Below are 16,919 nucleotides of genomic sequence, written 5' to 3' on the forward strand. Positions count from 1 at the left end.
CCTGACACTAATTAAATTTCATAATGACCAATTATAGAATGCCTACACTTCAGGTGATCTATGACCTGTTTACCTTCAATAAGTTACTCTATGGAAAACCATGCTGAAATCTGGAATATTCAAGTGATATGCTTCTAATTTTAAACGTTGTTCTTTTGATAATTTACAGTTTGATATTAATTTAAAGCAAATCTAATACAGTTAATACAAAGTAGCATATGTAAAGTTCACAATTATCTACAAGTTTATCATGAATTCAGGTTTATAATTATTAAAATTAGCCATTTGATCATCACATAAAAAAAACAATTACATTGTTCTGTGGAATGTAGTATTCATGTCTCTAAAACATATTTTCCAAATAACAGGAAAATATATTTAACACATAGCCAATTAAATTGAAAGAATTGTTGCCAAGGTGGGTATAAAATTATGCCATATGAAACTATTTATAAGTGTGTGATATAGCTGAATTTTAATTTAATCATAGCTTATTTGAGGTTGGTCTAATGTTTTCTTGATGTTTTCTCTTCAAGTCAGGAAAAAATGAGACTAATCACTTAAATGGTAACACAAATTGATGTTAATAAATTAGTACATTCATAAAAGGACTCCCAGTTTTACTGCTGTAGTTTAAAAGGCACACTGATAAGTGCCTGTATTCAAATCCTTTCCTGTGCCCTTTGTGTTCTTATCTTCCCTGGGCCAGCAGACTATCCTGCTTTTCACTAACCTTTGGCACTCCACCATCAGCAATAAACTGAGAGCTCCTTCCTAGTCCCTGAGCTTCCTTAATTAGCATCACCTGTGTACTTTCCATTTGGAGCAACCCCATCAGCAGTGCACACCTGCTTTGGAGCCTGCAGGTAGAACAAGATTCAGTGTCTCTGGGCTCTGGGGAGTCCATCTGCTTGCCCTAAAGCCATAACTGAATACCTATCATCCTCAACAAGCTTACAGTAGCCTCTAATCCGGGTAATTGTGCCAACCTAATGTCAAAGTGAAATGATAAACAAGAAACTAAACAGACCCACATAGAGTGGCCCAACAAAGAAAGTAAAATGATTCCTTCTTTTTCAAAATAAAAGATATTTATCTTTACAAAAAAAGTAAAGTATTTTTCTGCCCATTTCAAGATGAAACATTTTTATATTTATATTTGCTCTAAACCTCTCACAAGACAGATGAATTGCAAACATTTTAATCTTCTTTTCTGTCACAGTATATTTTTAAGCACAAATTGTGAAGTATGTCTTTAAAAACATTCAAGATCATGTTTTTCCTTAAAATATTTTAATGGTATAAAGCACTTTGCATTTATGTTAAAAGGGTACAATTAACACATCTTTAAAATGAAAAAGATAGCAATGAATCATAAGAAAAAAAAAGTAATGAATGTCTTTTACTGAACAATGGATAAAACATAGGTATTTAAACCAAAGGAATTTTAAAAGGCTTAATTTGTGTTCTTCTCATGAACTCGCACTTTTCTTTTTTGTACCCTTTTTTCTTTGCCAAGAAGAATTTAGCTGTGACAGTTAATGGGTATATTTTGTTGAAGCTAAGTTCTTTTAATTTCAAGCTATTATATGTTCTACATACAGAGGAGGGAAGGTGCCAAGATTTCTAACAAGTAGGTACACATTCTTCTTTAAACAAAAACGAACTAAAAAGCATTGTGCTCCTAGATTGATGTGCTGAAAGATATGCAACTGAATTCCGAATCTATTAATCTAAAGGCTATTTTGATAGAGAAAAATTTCTATAGATGAACACACACTAAAAACAAGATTCTCTGGTCTCCTTGCCCAATTTGTATTTAAAAATGATATTTTAACCAGAAATAATTTGAGTCTGAAGGTAGGGAAGAAATGTTTCCTTATTATATGAAGTCTCACTTAATAAACATCTAGTCTATTTAAAATGTTAATATTTATGTTTTAGATAAATGTTGAGAAAATATATACATGCTAATTTTTTGTTTCATGATTTTTATTTGCAATAAGAATGGCTCATATATGTAAAAAGAAATAATTATTCTTAATCCTTATTAAGTTTTTATTTCACATCTTACACTCAGAATATATAAATCATACAGTCTTCATCTTTTCTATAAGAAACTGAGGCCCATAAAATGAACTGCCAGGAGTTGTACTGCCAATATTAATTAAACTCTCATTCCTTAAACCTCAGTCTAATGCTATTTCCATTGTAATATGCCATCTTCCTTCACTTAACTTGAGTTCCTGAATGTCAAATAAAAAAAGTATATTTTAAAAACAACCAGTATAAATAAGAGCACCAGATTACATGTGATTTTGCATGGGTATGGGATGTTTTCTAACCACTTACATAGTGGTTAAAAAACAATATAGTGTTCTAGTTTCCAAAGCACAGCCAATGCTTCAGCATGTCAAAAATGGTCATCAAACTATTTGGAAGTTTTTTCAATAAAGTAAGAGATAACTCACATAATATTCTAACTCTACAAAGCAGCAGAAGATAAAGAAAATAGAATGCACAAAGAGAAATTTCCATGTATTATAGCAATCCACTTTATCAAAATACTGGCAATGATAAATAAAATTTAAGATCAACGATTCTTGCTTATTCATGCAACATTTAGGTAGACTTTTTCAAAATATAGTTTGCACAAGGCATGTTTCTCAGGATATGAATAGGCTGTAAAAGTGAAAACAAAAATTTCCAACTTAAATATACTTGAGTGAAACTTATGAAATATCTCTTCATGATGTGCACATTTCGTATGCCCATATGAAACATTCTGCTAAGTTATATAGTAAAACTATCCAATTAACTTTGTTTCACTGTTTCACCAAATTCTTTTTCCATAGAACCCCTTATGAAATAAGAACATTGCATAAAGTGCAATGAGTGATGCAAAATTAATGCATATTGTGTGTACAGAGAAACTACAGTAAAGTCCTATCTTCATTTCCAAGTCGAAGTATAATTTCCAATCACTTTCCTGAAAAATAAAAACTGCACAAAATATTATTTCATGATAATCATACCTTTTTTAGTTTCTCCTTTCCTTTCCTGAGCCAAAAAATTAAAAACCCACAAAAGTTAAAAATAGTCAAAAACATTGAATGAAACTGCTTCAATATGAAAAAGATGGAACTCACATCTTGGTTTCATTCATTTTTAACTGAATGAATGAATACAGGTCACTGCATCTGTCCTGAGAGCCAATCTTAAGATTATGGTTCCCCCCTCCCCATCCCAAACACGTACACACAGGCAACAGTCTATTTCTTGTCTATATGAATTAAATCTGACAGAACTCTATACGGGTGGGTAATATTAGGGTACTTCTTAAGATTTTTTTTACTTTATTTTTCTACTCTATTTTTACTTGAGAGATTTACTTTATTTTTCTACTCTATTTACTTTATTTTTCAACTCTACTCTGTTGGTAAGATAGGGAAATAGCACATTTCTTTCCTACAAAAAAACTAAAAATAAAAATTAAAAAAATTCAAAACAGATAAACTATACACACCCAAAAATAGGACCCCTGTGAAACAGAAGTTTTTATTTGAGAAAGAAGATAAAGACATATCTGACAAAATGGATCTGTAAATTGTTCCTAAGAACTGGCCAAGGAGTGGATCTGGCCAGATAATAGTAACTCAAAGTAATTGCAAATGAGCACTCTAATTCACTGCTGATTCAAGGTCTAAACTACTAAGTTCCTGTTAGGATTATAAGCATTTAGTCTTCAGTATAGGGTCTATATCTATTAGATTACATGAGACAGTGTACAGTATGGTTATTTAGAATTTTTCTTCCCTATACAAGTTGCACAAGACAGGTGTAGGAATAAGTAGGTCTGCCTTGTAATCCAAGGCTCCTTTTGTTAATGGATGGCAGAATGAGCAGAAGAGGTCAAATATACAGGGTATTGTTGCACTTGCTAATTGAGTCAGTCCAAATTTAATATTGACTTATAGAGAGATTCAGGGTAATCTTTAAATATGATTTTAATCAAGTATTACCAATAATTTAGCATTACCTTAGTACTGAATTATAAGCTTCAGAGTAAACCAAATTGCATTGATGAAACTATAAATGGTTTCCCTCTGTGTTTAAATACACATATTTACATCCTCAACAATTCACTGGGCATTGAGTTAGAGCTCTGTTTAATGCAAAATCTGGTCATGTGAAAAATATGGGCACTGAAGTGGAAAATATTTTGCATTCTCCTATGCCAGTGTTGCCCTTTTCTGTCAAGTTACACATGCGTGTGTCCACAATGGGAGCAATATTTACAAGCCACATTTTACACAATTCTGGGGACTGACTATCTACTCTTCCACTGAGGAGAATTCCCTTGGCACGCCCGCTTGCCATTTCGTCCTGCTGGTTCGTTTGTTCTATTGTACATCCTGCAGAGTGATACATTGCAGCGTCTTTGCCCGATTGTAGCTGAAGCAGAGTCATCCATCATTGCAATCACAGGAACTGAGGGCCTTATGGACTGGGAGTAAATTATGAAGCTATGAGGAAGATGATCATTATTGCAGAAACAGCTATTTTATGTTTCTGTTCTCCACACCATCTTTCCTTTCTTGTTTGGGATAATGAAAGTGTAAAAGCCACAGCACCAGTTTTTGTCCTTTGGATTCACACTGAAGAAAGAAAATACAATCAATAAAAATGCACTTAACAGCCTAAGATTGACTAGGTTTTTTTTTATTGTTTATTTTGAATTTCAGATGTGATTCTCTGTTGACCTGCTGTTAATATTCTATAGCTGCAGATTTCCCAGATTTAAATACGTTATAAATGGATAAACTTCACCATGTGGGATGATTTAAAGTAACTGATTTACCACCCAGGCTGGGCACTACAAAGGGAAAGTTGTCAATTATCTTTGTGAATTTCAGTCACGTTCAGTCAAACTAGATAACATTCCCTTTCTCCCTCTTATCCCTCCCCTTCTCCTACAGTGGAAGCATCAATTAATGGCTGGAAACATAATCTAAATTCATAAGTTACTTGGAAACTTATCATTTTGCTTCATATAATTTACATAAACCTTTATTTTAACCTAGTAAATTTAGAATCAGTTTAACATTCATAATATGGGGAAGATATTCCTAGGTAATCTCAAAAAAAAGTGATTTACTTCCCAAATATTCTTAAAGAAAATTGAAATTGAGGATTTAATCATAAAATTTAAATAGTTCTAGTGCGTGTTCAATGGGACTAATATTTATTTGTTCTATCTTCAGTTATTCTACAGTTCTACAGTTTGATATTTTAAAATATACCTATATTGATTTGCTGAGTTTCTCACAGATCATTGGCTATTTCTTTTTCTTTCTCTATTGGTGCATAATAATTCTACACAATAGTGGGTTTTGTTGTTACATATTCACACATTAACATGATAAAATAATATAATTTGGCTAAAATCATTCCCCAGTATTTCTTCTTTCCCTCACCTTCTTTCTGACCCTCGTCCCTTTCCTCTACTGATCTCTGATTTTCCTAAGATTCCTCTACACAACTTTATATTTTTCCTCTCTAGCTTCCACATATTAGAGAGAACATGAGACCTTGACTTTCTGAGTTTGTTTTATTTTCTTTGACATAATATTCAAAGTTCAATCCATTTTCCTGAAAAATGGCATTATTTCCTGTGCTTTAGGGCCTCCTAATGAAAAAGTGTGACCTATGTATGTAAGTTGGAATATTTACCATCTCAGTTGGAAGCTGAGTACTAATCTCACTCTCTGGTTGTGAGTATGGAATCTTTCCTTGAAAAAGAATTATCATATCTACAACATGTTAAGATCTGTAAACAAGTCAGGATGGCGCCTGGCAAATGTTAGAGTCTGTAAACAAGTCTGGATGGCACCTGGCATTTTGCCAGAGGGAGTGGTTTGAGAAATAACACCAGCGAGCCATTAAGTGTGGAGATTCCTTATTGGTTGACTGCTGTATCGAGTTTATGTTAATTAAGATAAGCTGTGTGGAATGTATATATACCACTCCTGTCCTACAATAAACGGCTTTCACTCCTGCTGTATCAATCTACACCAGTTGTTCTTCACACCCCCCCACACACCCTCCCCACACCCCCGCCAGCTATTTTGCTGCAGCCAGACTGTGGCAACATCAGAATGCTAAATTTCTTATTTAAATAAGAAAGTATTGAAAGATTGTCTTATACAAGAAAACAACAAGCATGAAGTAACCTGGCAAAGAAGAGTCCATAGAACCATGGTGCATGTTCATTTAATACTTAATGCTTGGTCTTCACTTTCAAAAAAATGTCATGAAGTTGAAATAGTTAGATTTACAGGAAGGTTCAAAGAAATAGAAATAGGTCATATGAATTCTTTATCCAGGTTCCCTCAAGGTTAATACCCTGCATAACTATTGTGTTGTAGTGAAATATTCTGATCCAGAAATCTACATGGGTACAATTCACATAACTCATGTTGATTTCACTAGTTATACATGAACTTGTGTGTGTGTGTGTGTGTGTGTGTGTGTGTGTGTACAACTTTTTCACGTGTGACTTCATGTCTTCACAATCTCTGTCAAGGTACTTAAATGTCTTTTACCATAAACACACTTGAGTTTCCTTCCCCTGTTATAATCACACCCATCATTCCTCACTTCTAACCCCTAGAAACCAAAAATCTGTTCTCCATCTCTATGACTAAATGACTTTTGTGTTTTCTACAAATAAAGGCATACAATGTGTATCTTTTTAAAATTAGGAATTTTTTTCTTGGTCACATTCTTCCCTTTAGGTTTATCCAAATGATTTTTATATTATTACTTTCCTCATTTTCTTTATGAATACTCTTTCATTGTATGGATGTTCTACATTTTGTTTAATGATGTTATCTATTGAGGGATATTTGGGTAATTTTCAAATTTTGTCTGTGACAAAGATTAGAGTCCAACTTTCTGGGTAAAAATACATTTTTCATTTCTCTGTCATGTTTGTTTAAGAATGTAATTGCTGGATTATATGTTATAGTTTTATGTATGAGTTTGGTTAACTTTAATACCTAACTATTTAACTGTACCATAATTTAGGTATGGCTGGGAGATATTTGGTAGATGTGGTTAACATCTACATTCAGTTAATTTTAAGTAAAGAAGATTGCCTTCAATAAATATAGGATGTCTTATCAAATTCGTTGAAGGCCTTAAATCCCAAAGCAGGGTTAGTAGAGATAATAAATTCTTTCTCAAGACCACAACATCAGCTCCTTCCAATATATACTGTTAATTATGTTTCTGCAGAGAATTCTGAGTAATAGGTATGGCAAGCCAATTGTAGTTTAAATAAATGTCAGAGTAGCTTTACATTTTACTTCCCAAGAAGCAATAAATTAGTGATACGATTTTTCCACATTCTCTCACCATCTTTAATTTTATTTTTCTTAGCCATTTTATTTTTCGTAGCCATACTGATCGGGGTACTGTAATTTATCATTATAGTTTTAATTTACATTTCCCTAATAGGGAATGATGTTGAATCTATTTCTATGCTTATTTGTCAACTGTATACAGCTTTTGCTGAAATGCACATGGATTTTTTGGCCCTTTCTTCTATTGGACTGTTCATTTTTATTATTGAGACTTGAATTCTTTATATATTCTAGGAACAAATACTTTGTCAGATATGAGGGTTGTAAATATTCTCTTTAAATTATCTTTTCATCCTTTCTACATTGTCTTTTGTAGAAAGAAGTTTTAAATTTTGATGAGCTCTAAATGATTAATTTTTCCTTTTATGAGCTGTGTTTTTCTGTCAATTCTAGAGAGGGTTAGCATAATCCTAATTTGTTATGGTTTAAATAAGAGATACTCCCCAAAATTTCATGTCTAAGGTAATGCCAGAATACGCAGAGTTAAAATAATTAGGTTAATAGAGGTGTAATATGATCAGTGACCTAATCCACTGATACAGAATAACTGGGTGGTAACTGCCAACAGGCTTGATGTGGTTTTTCGGAAGTAGGTGGACCTTTGGGTTTATATTTTGTTCCTGGTGAGTGGCACTCTCTCTGCTTCGTGTTGCCATTCCCCAAACTGCTTGCTCAGCCATGCCCTTTTTCCATGGAGTTCTGCACTACTTCAAGTCCAGAGCTGTGGAGTTGGTCAACCATGCATAGAACCTTTGAAATCATGGACCAACATAAATTTTTCCTTCTCTAAGTTCTTGTTATGGGATATTTAGTCCACACCAATGGAAAGATGACTAATCATCAATGAAAAAATATTTTCTAGATGTTTTCTATATTTGTATTTTACATATAATTTAAAGATATATTGTGAGCTATCATTTTTATTACATATGTGGTTATATAGTATTTTAATTTTGATTATTTGCATCTAATTACTTAAACACCACTTATTTTCAAAAGATATACCTTCTCTATTGGGTTGCCTGCAAAATTTAATTCAGGATACTTGTGTGCTTTTATTTTTGGGCTGTCTAGTCTGTTTCATTGATCTATGTATATGTGAGAATACCATATTGTCCTAATTATGTGGGTATTTAGAAAGCTATAACAGTGGGAAGTGTGAATGTTCCCATTTTATGCATCTCTTTCAAGGCTGTTTTTGCCTTTTATATAAATTATAGAATAGACTTGTCTATATCTACAAAAAATCTTTGAGATACTTTTATAAATTACACTAAACTATTCACATTTGGGGAGAAATGGTTTCTTTATTTTGCTGGTCCTTCCAGTCAACAAACATGGCATATGTCTCCATTTATGTGGATCCTCAGTGATGTTGTTCATTGCCCTTTGTAATTGTCATCATACAACTAAAATCCACTTTTTGTTGAACTTCTGTATAATATTTTCTTTTCTTCATATCAATTATAAGAGATACCATAGTTTCTAATTTTTTATATTTTCATTGTATAGAAATGTAATTGATTTTGGTGTGTTTACCTCATATTCTGTGACAATACCAAACTTGTATATTTATATAGTGAATATTTAAATTCAGTTATGGCATTCAGTTCTTTCATTTTTACGTATTTTTAAAATTTATTTTTAATTCAAAATTTAGAGATGGTATGTATTTATGGGTGTAATGTGATGTCTTTATGTATGTATGCTTTGTAAAATAAATAAGTCCAGATAATTTAGATATCTATTGCTTCACATACTTATTTATTTTTATACAATAGGTTTCAAAAACAGGATTCTCTATCTAACTGATGTTTTGTATCCTTTGACCAAGAATATATCATCATTCTCCATCCCCCTTGCCTCTAGTAACCAATTTTCTACTCTTTTTATTTCTGTGAGTTCTACTTTTATTAATTCCATGTAAGTGAGTTTCCCAGTATTATTTGTGCCTAGTTTGTTCCAACAAGGCATTTACTTCTCTTTTATATATAATTTCACTTTGTTGAGATTTTGGTTTTATAAACTTGTTTTAAGAGAATAAAAAAGAGAATATGTAATTGATTCTTGAAGCATTTTAATAGCAGCTACATAAAATTTTCACTAGATAATTCCAACATTTGATTTATCTGATATTGTTGTAGCTTGCATGGTTCTTGGTGTAGGCAGATGATTTTGAACTATATTTTGAACATTCTTGCAGTTATGGGTAGTTATCTTGATTGTATCTAAATCTTAAATCTAGCTAAATCTCTATTTGGCAATTATCTTTTTTAGGGTTAACTTTTAGTCTCAGACCTATTTTGGGGGCTTTGGCTCCAAACACAGTTTGTTTTCTGTGCCCTTAGAATCATGTTCTAGTGAGATTCATACATCTGGTAGCTGCCGTTGCCATCTGTGAGGACAGAAGTTGCTTCCTTGGGATATATTCTGTTGCTAGATGCCCTTCTTGGATTAGTTGGGGCAGAAGCCACTGGACCCAGGATGCCTCAAGCCAATGGATGAAAATTAGAGAGATGTAGAACTTTTCTATCATTGTACCTGTAACTTAGGTTATGAAATACTACTCTCTACTTCCCTGGCTCTCTCCCCCATGCCTTGTTGTGGAAAAAAAGACCAGAATAGCCAAAGGTTTCACTGCTGCTATTGCTGCTTTGCTTGGGAATCAGACAACCTGAAAGTGATCCAGTTGTGGAGTAAAGTTGCACTAGCTGGAACTTTGATGTTGCTGATGCTACAAGTAGTCAAATCTCTTAGTCAAACTGTCAAGTGGAATTTGGGGAGACATGGAGCTTGGTGACTGTGACTGGAGGCAGATCAGACACTCTGCCAAGGCTTTGTTACGGAACAGGTATTGAGAAGTCCAGAAGCTTTCCTGCCACATGAAGATGATAGATCCTTCAAGACCTTAATCTTGGAATGAGGGTTTAGTATTCCCCACCAGGTCTCTTTTGGGCTTCCTTGTTTTCAGTCATTTTACCATAGAGAATGGAAACTCTATAGATAAGACACATGCCCATTGTAACAAGCAGTGAGAACTTAGGGATGAGTTCTGATTCTAAGACTTCATTGCAGCACTTACTAAACAGTGTTATAATAATAATAATACCTTCTTTATAGAGCCATTATCAAGATTCAATAAATGGTTGCTTGTAAAACAACTGCACAGTATTTATCCCAACAAATTTAATTAATCATAATAGCAATTATTTTTATATAACATAATATCATTGTCATTTTCAGGGTTATAGCTTTTCTACCTTAGTTGTATTAAGATAAAATTTTCTCAGCTTAGACAAGAATATTGCTATATAACTAATTACAGGCAATATAATACAGGACACACAGAGAATTAATAGAAATTTGGAGACATCTCTAGTCCTATATAATTTATGTTTATTCATTCTTAGTCATTTTCTCAGTCCAGATCAATAGTGAATTTTTCTTCAAAATAAATAACAATGTTGGAAATTAGTTAAGAATCAAGGTCAACAGACATTTTTCATGTTGTCTCACTGATAAGATTTAAGAGATGAATCATGGTACTATCCAAAGATGATTTATTGATTTGCTGATCTAATTAAGCTAGAACTCAAATTCTCTAAAATACTAAGTTAAGAGATCACACTGAAAGATTGAATTTTTTTAAAATCACATATGCTATCTTTATATATATATATATATATATATATATATATATATATATGCTATCTTTATATATATATATATATATATATATATATATATATATATATATATATATATAGATAGCTCTTAAGAATAGATATATGTATGAGTATACATAGTTGGGTATACTGTCCATATTTAAAAATCCAATTATTTAGAGAGATTAATGACTAATTCCCTGTTTCAGAAATAAATAAAACATACTTTGTTGCTCTTTAAAGGCATGAGATTTTTTTCAACTCAAAACTGCAGTCACTATTTTCAGAAACTGTTGTTTTGCTGTTTTCTTAGATTTAGAGTCAGCCTAAAGCTTTTGCCCTTGTAGCTGTTTGTCAGACGAGTCTGTCTGCTGCTGCTATTTTCCATTTGTCTAGAGCCGTGCTTCAGTGCTTTCTTAAAACATTTTCTCTCCTTCCTCTCCTTTAGACTGACCCACTTTGGTCTTTGATGGAAAACAAATATATATATTTCTATAACATTGTTCCCAGCATGGCTTGTGTTGTAACTATTCTTGCATATGTCTTGTATCTCCAAACTATATAATTTATGAAAATGTATGAATTGCAGGAATTCATTAATAATCAATGCTATGTATGCATGGATTCCAAATCTGTCAATTCAGTCAACCACAGATCAAAAATATCAGAAAAAGAATCGTGTCTGTATTCAACAAGCATAAGCTTATTTTCCTCATCATTATTACCTAAACAATAAAGTGTAAAAGCTATTTACATAGCATTCGTTGTATTAGACATTACATGTAATTTGAATATGATATATGGGAGAATATACATGAGTTATATGTAAAAACTATGCCATTTTTCTAATGAACTTGAGCATCCTCAGTTTGGGGTATTGGTCCTGAAACTAATCAATCAAGGAACCAGTGTCAGAGGAACAGTGTCTATCTGTCCTTTATCCCAATATACTGCTTGAAAAGAATATCTAACTCAGGATTTTGTATATCATCAATTAGATTTTAATAAACATTTTCCTGTAAAAAAGCTGCATGTGTCCCTATTCTTATATGCCTGCCAGTGAAAATGTACACACAAAATTTCCAAATACCGAAATGGAGTAACTAGGATAGGGAATAGGCACCAGAGCCTAGCAGATTTGGGGATGTGCTCCTAATTTTAGTGGAAGAAGTAGATTCCAAAGACAGGACTCATGTGAGGTTCCAAATTGAAGCAATGTCTATGAATGAAATCAAGTAGTTGATCATATTCTTATTTACAAAGACGCAAAGAAATAACAAAGGTAGTTTACAAAAATTAACCTTGAAAATGAAAGATAATTGTCTTAAATGTTGGAGATGAGAAGTCAGAGCACAGAAAAAGAAGATGAGGAAGAAACCAATCAAACAGATTACTAAGTAAAGGAAATTGAGAATTATAAAAAAGGAAAAACTAGAATCTTCACTGTTAACTATTTAAAATTCCAACATTTTAGATAATTCTTATTGAAGTCAAAAACATTGTTTTCATGGTTTCTTAGGTCCGAAAGATTGTAGTAGATAATTGGTAGTTAAGACATTTTATATAAGAAAAATGTTTTTGAAAGGCAGAGGAAGGTGCTAGAAATAAAGAAAAATTATAAAATCAAAGTTTGTAAGAATAAAAAGCCATGTGTTACAAAAGCAAAATGAGACATTTAAAAATTAAGCCATAGAATGAAAAAAAAAATTCCATTTTTGATTATAAAAGAATAGTGTCAGGGATATAAACAGAATATCCAGAGGTCATTAAGAAAAAAATAGTTTAAAATTTGGTCTAAGATTAGGAAAAGGAAAATCACAGGGTAGAATCTTAAGTGAATGCTATATTAATGAAATTCAAAGAAAATGGGGTTTTTAAAATTCTGAATTGCCTAGATAAAATGTCCCAAAGTGCCCTCTTTATTGTAATCTATATTATATAAACATTCTGTCATCAAATTAATCTTAAAATGTGCAGAATCTCAATTGAGAAACTCTTTGCCTAAATTAATGAATTATGTTTGACAATGAAAATGAATAGAATAATTCTCTGTTCCTTTGCATAATTTAGAAATTAATATCTAATCTTAGGAATCCATTGAAAATTCAAGATGAATTAAACTGACATTATAAATTCTAAATTAATAAAATCAGCTTGCACCATGCTTTCCTTTACCTTCCCTGAAACCCATCTTTAATTTTTCTGTCATAGACAAACTTGCTTATAGAGTTGTTTACTTATACACTTTCTCCTCCTTTATCTTCACTCATTGTTTAATAAAAAGAACAATCCTTGATTTTTGTAATTAATTTCATCAGCATATGGTCCCATATGATTATTTTATTTTTAAAACATATCTTTTCTTGGATTCCATGTTTTCACACTCTTCTAAGAATATCACTACTGTTTTTACTGCTTCTCCTCAGGTTTCCCTTGGAATTAACTGAATCAAGCTCATGTAATTTTTATTTAAATAGTATTTCTCACAGTTCTAGACGATCCTCTTACAGATTTCATTCTTCTCATTTTTATGGGATTCATCTCATATCCATTCATTAAATAATGACATTTTGCTAATAATAATAAAAAATGTACTTCCAGCTTTATAATTTCATCGCAGAGCTCAAAAATACTTATACAAATGACTAATACAGAGTGATCATTTCTTATGATTTTACCATTTCATTTATTTAATTTCTAGCTAATTTGTTTTATTTTTCTTGTACAAAAGTACTACTTGATATGTATAGCTGAAGTCTGGGTTGTCCCTCAGAGTTATTCTCCTGTGAGTCTTTACATTATTTTCAGTAATTCCTGATAGAGAAACTTGGTGAATATGATCTTTCTTCAAAGTTTGAATGAGAGATAGCTGTTTGTCTCAAAAACAACATTAATGGTAGCTTTGGCAAAAATGCCCCAGATGGAAGTTCAGCTCTTGACAGAGGTGTCATATTAGTTCAAGGCAATCTTCATTAACAGATTCCAGGATACAGACACTGAAAAGATGTCAGTGCCTTTGGGAGACTTGATTGGATGCAGCAGAACAGATCAGTAGCAATGAGTTAGTTTGTAAGGAATGGTGTGAGGCCTGCCAATCTCGTTTCTCCAGTTGTCTTACCAAATGAAGATAGAAATCTTGGCCAGTGTGTTGACTCCATGAACCAGTATGATACTGGTGTTGAGAATCAAGTCCTAGTCCTGTTCCCTGGTGTCCAAGGTTGCACACTGGAGAAACCCTGAGACAAGAGCAAAAAGTTTTATATAAAGGATAGACCAGAGAGAAAGAGGGAGAGAGGCTCCTCTGCAGATGAGGGGTTTCAAGTTGGTGCCCAAAGGAGTGGGGGCATTCTGCCCTGTTTGTAGGTTTCAGATTTCTTTTGTTCTTAGACAGCCCTCCTCTCCTACTTGGCCAAAAGTGGGAAAAGAGCCTTCCTGGGGAACAGGCAAGAAGTGTGCAGCTCAAGGGGCCTTCACTAACAACTCCTTGTAGGGTGCAACAATTCCCTGGAGGCCAGTAACCTGGGCAACAAGTTGGAGGAGAGGAAATTGCCCTGGATATATTAGCATTTTATTTCCTTTGAATCAGCCCCCATCTTCCTGAGTCAATCATTTATTACCTCATTATCTACACTGACTGTCCTCCCTCCTCCATACGCACCCTAAACTTCAATATGGCCACTGTATTGCCTCATAGCAACAAATGCCCAGAACCTAGTCTGCTATCAGCCACAACCTGCTTTTGCAGGGTGCGGTCTTCAAAATTTCATCCTCATCCAGGAAAAATTAAATGACCTCAAAACTTTGGAAGGCAAAGAGAAGACACTGAATTCTTTTAAGAACTTTCTCTTTATGTCCTTGACCAGGTAGTCCACCTTGATTACTATAAGCCACACCTGGTTCTTACCATAGCTTTCACCCAAGGAAGACAGCACAGATAACTCCAGCCCTACTCCAAAGCCAAGGACTGAATGGACACTCACCTGACCTTCGTTACCAGATCATCTTTCATCAGTTATTTTCTCAAAGAGGAAATTTACTGATTTTTTTTAAAGAGGAAAGTCTAAATTATACAGGAACGTATATAATTAACTTAGAGAAAGCAGGTAGAAAATAGCCAATTTTTGATTAAACAGAGGAAAATCTCATTCTAAAACTCCAGTCTCTCTCTTCTTCATTTAGACTTCATTTAAATGTGTATTTTTCCTGCTTCTGCATAAATGAACCATGATGCCAAATCACTCATAGGTAAAAGTCAACATATATACTCCTTTCCTCACCTCTCCAAATTCTGAATCTTATTTTATTTTTCATAATTCTTTTTTTTTTCTTTTTCCTGGTAAGGAGCATCCTATTTATCAAGGTGTGCAATCCACAAATTTAGAAAGTGCTTGATTTTACTTTCTCTAAATCTCTGTGAGCTAACAACATTAAAGTCTCTCAAATCTGGTGCCTCTTTCCATTTTATACTGTGTTAGGCAACATCACTATTAAAACTTTATTTAGGAGCCTCCTATATCTTCACCTTATTTCTATTCTTTCTCTAACACAATTTTATATCATACCTATACCATCACAGCCAGTGCCCTAAATGTAAATATAAACTGGAATGTATACTTATATACCTTCAATGATTCCATGATACTCTCTTAACCTTAGGATAAAATCCAGAAATTGCAGAGCCTTTCTCCACTTGTTCCCACAGTTTTACTACTAGCTTTATGTCCTCTACATTTCTATGTTTCTATTATTTAATTCTTCTCAATGGTGGCCTTATTTTTGCCTCCGGGAATTTACTTGTCCTTTTTCTAGAAACACCCACACATTTCCTTCTTTCCATACAGATTACTACCTTGATTTTGGAAAATAGGTAAGATCCCACCAATTTGTGCTTCTGAAACATTTCATTCTTTGGAATCATATTTGTTTTATTCTTACTTTGAGCTCCAGTGTTCACTTTGTGAAGCAGTAAATAGCTAATGCATATCAAAGTCTACATTGTTTACAGACTTCCTCTTCTTTTTAGTTTTGTTGATATTTCTAAACTTCTTGTTGGGAGGATATTTGTTCACCTGGTAGTTGGCAAGGGGTAATTTCTTTAGTTTTAATAGCTCTGATTTTTCTCTCTAAAATTAAGATCATGATAGTTAAATTATCTTAAAAGTAAGGTTCAATTTTAATCAACCCTAGCTTCATATCTGTATAGTTCTTACTTAGACACTTTCAAGTTAATCTGAGAAATATTCGCTTTGAAATGAAATATGTGATTCTGCAATCTCTATACAGGGTAAAAATGGGAGTTCATAACCCACTTGAATCAAATGTATGAAATATGATATGTCAAGAGCTTTGTAATGTTTTGAACAACCAATAAAAAAATAAAATAAAATAAAGATGTTGTGTCCGCTGAAAAAGCTGAAAAATAAATATTAAAAAAAAGAAATGAAATACGTAAAATCCACTAAATTAAAAGTCAATTGTGTTTTATTAATTTAAAAAAATATATGGATACTAGTATCCTGAATATAGTTTTGACTCAAAATTTTTATGAATTATTATTATTTATTTTTTGCCTATGGACATAAATTTGTTAGAAGAAACTCGACACAGGCAACACCACTTTGAAACAAATCCTCCAACTTAGAACAAGGGTCATCTCATGGTTACTCTGACTCAGTCTGATCTAAACTCCATCACCATGCAAAGAAACCCCAAACAATTTATCATCATAAGACAGGAAATTGTTATATGGGACTGCAATCCTGGAAAATAAAAAATCTTGTTTCTTAAGAAGATGACACTACAAGGACTCTTCCCTGACAATCCCCTA

Source organism: Callospermophilus lateralis, chromosome 11 (genome assembly GCF_048772815.1).
Source record: "Callospermophilus lateralis isolate mCalLat2 chromosome 11, mCalLat2.hap1, whole genome shotgun sequence".
Taxonomy (NCBI): domain Eukaryota; kingdom Metazoa; phylum Chordata; class Mammalia; order Rodentia; family Sciuridae; genus Callospermophilus; species Callospermophilus lateralis.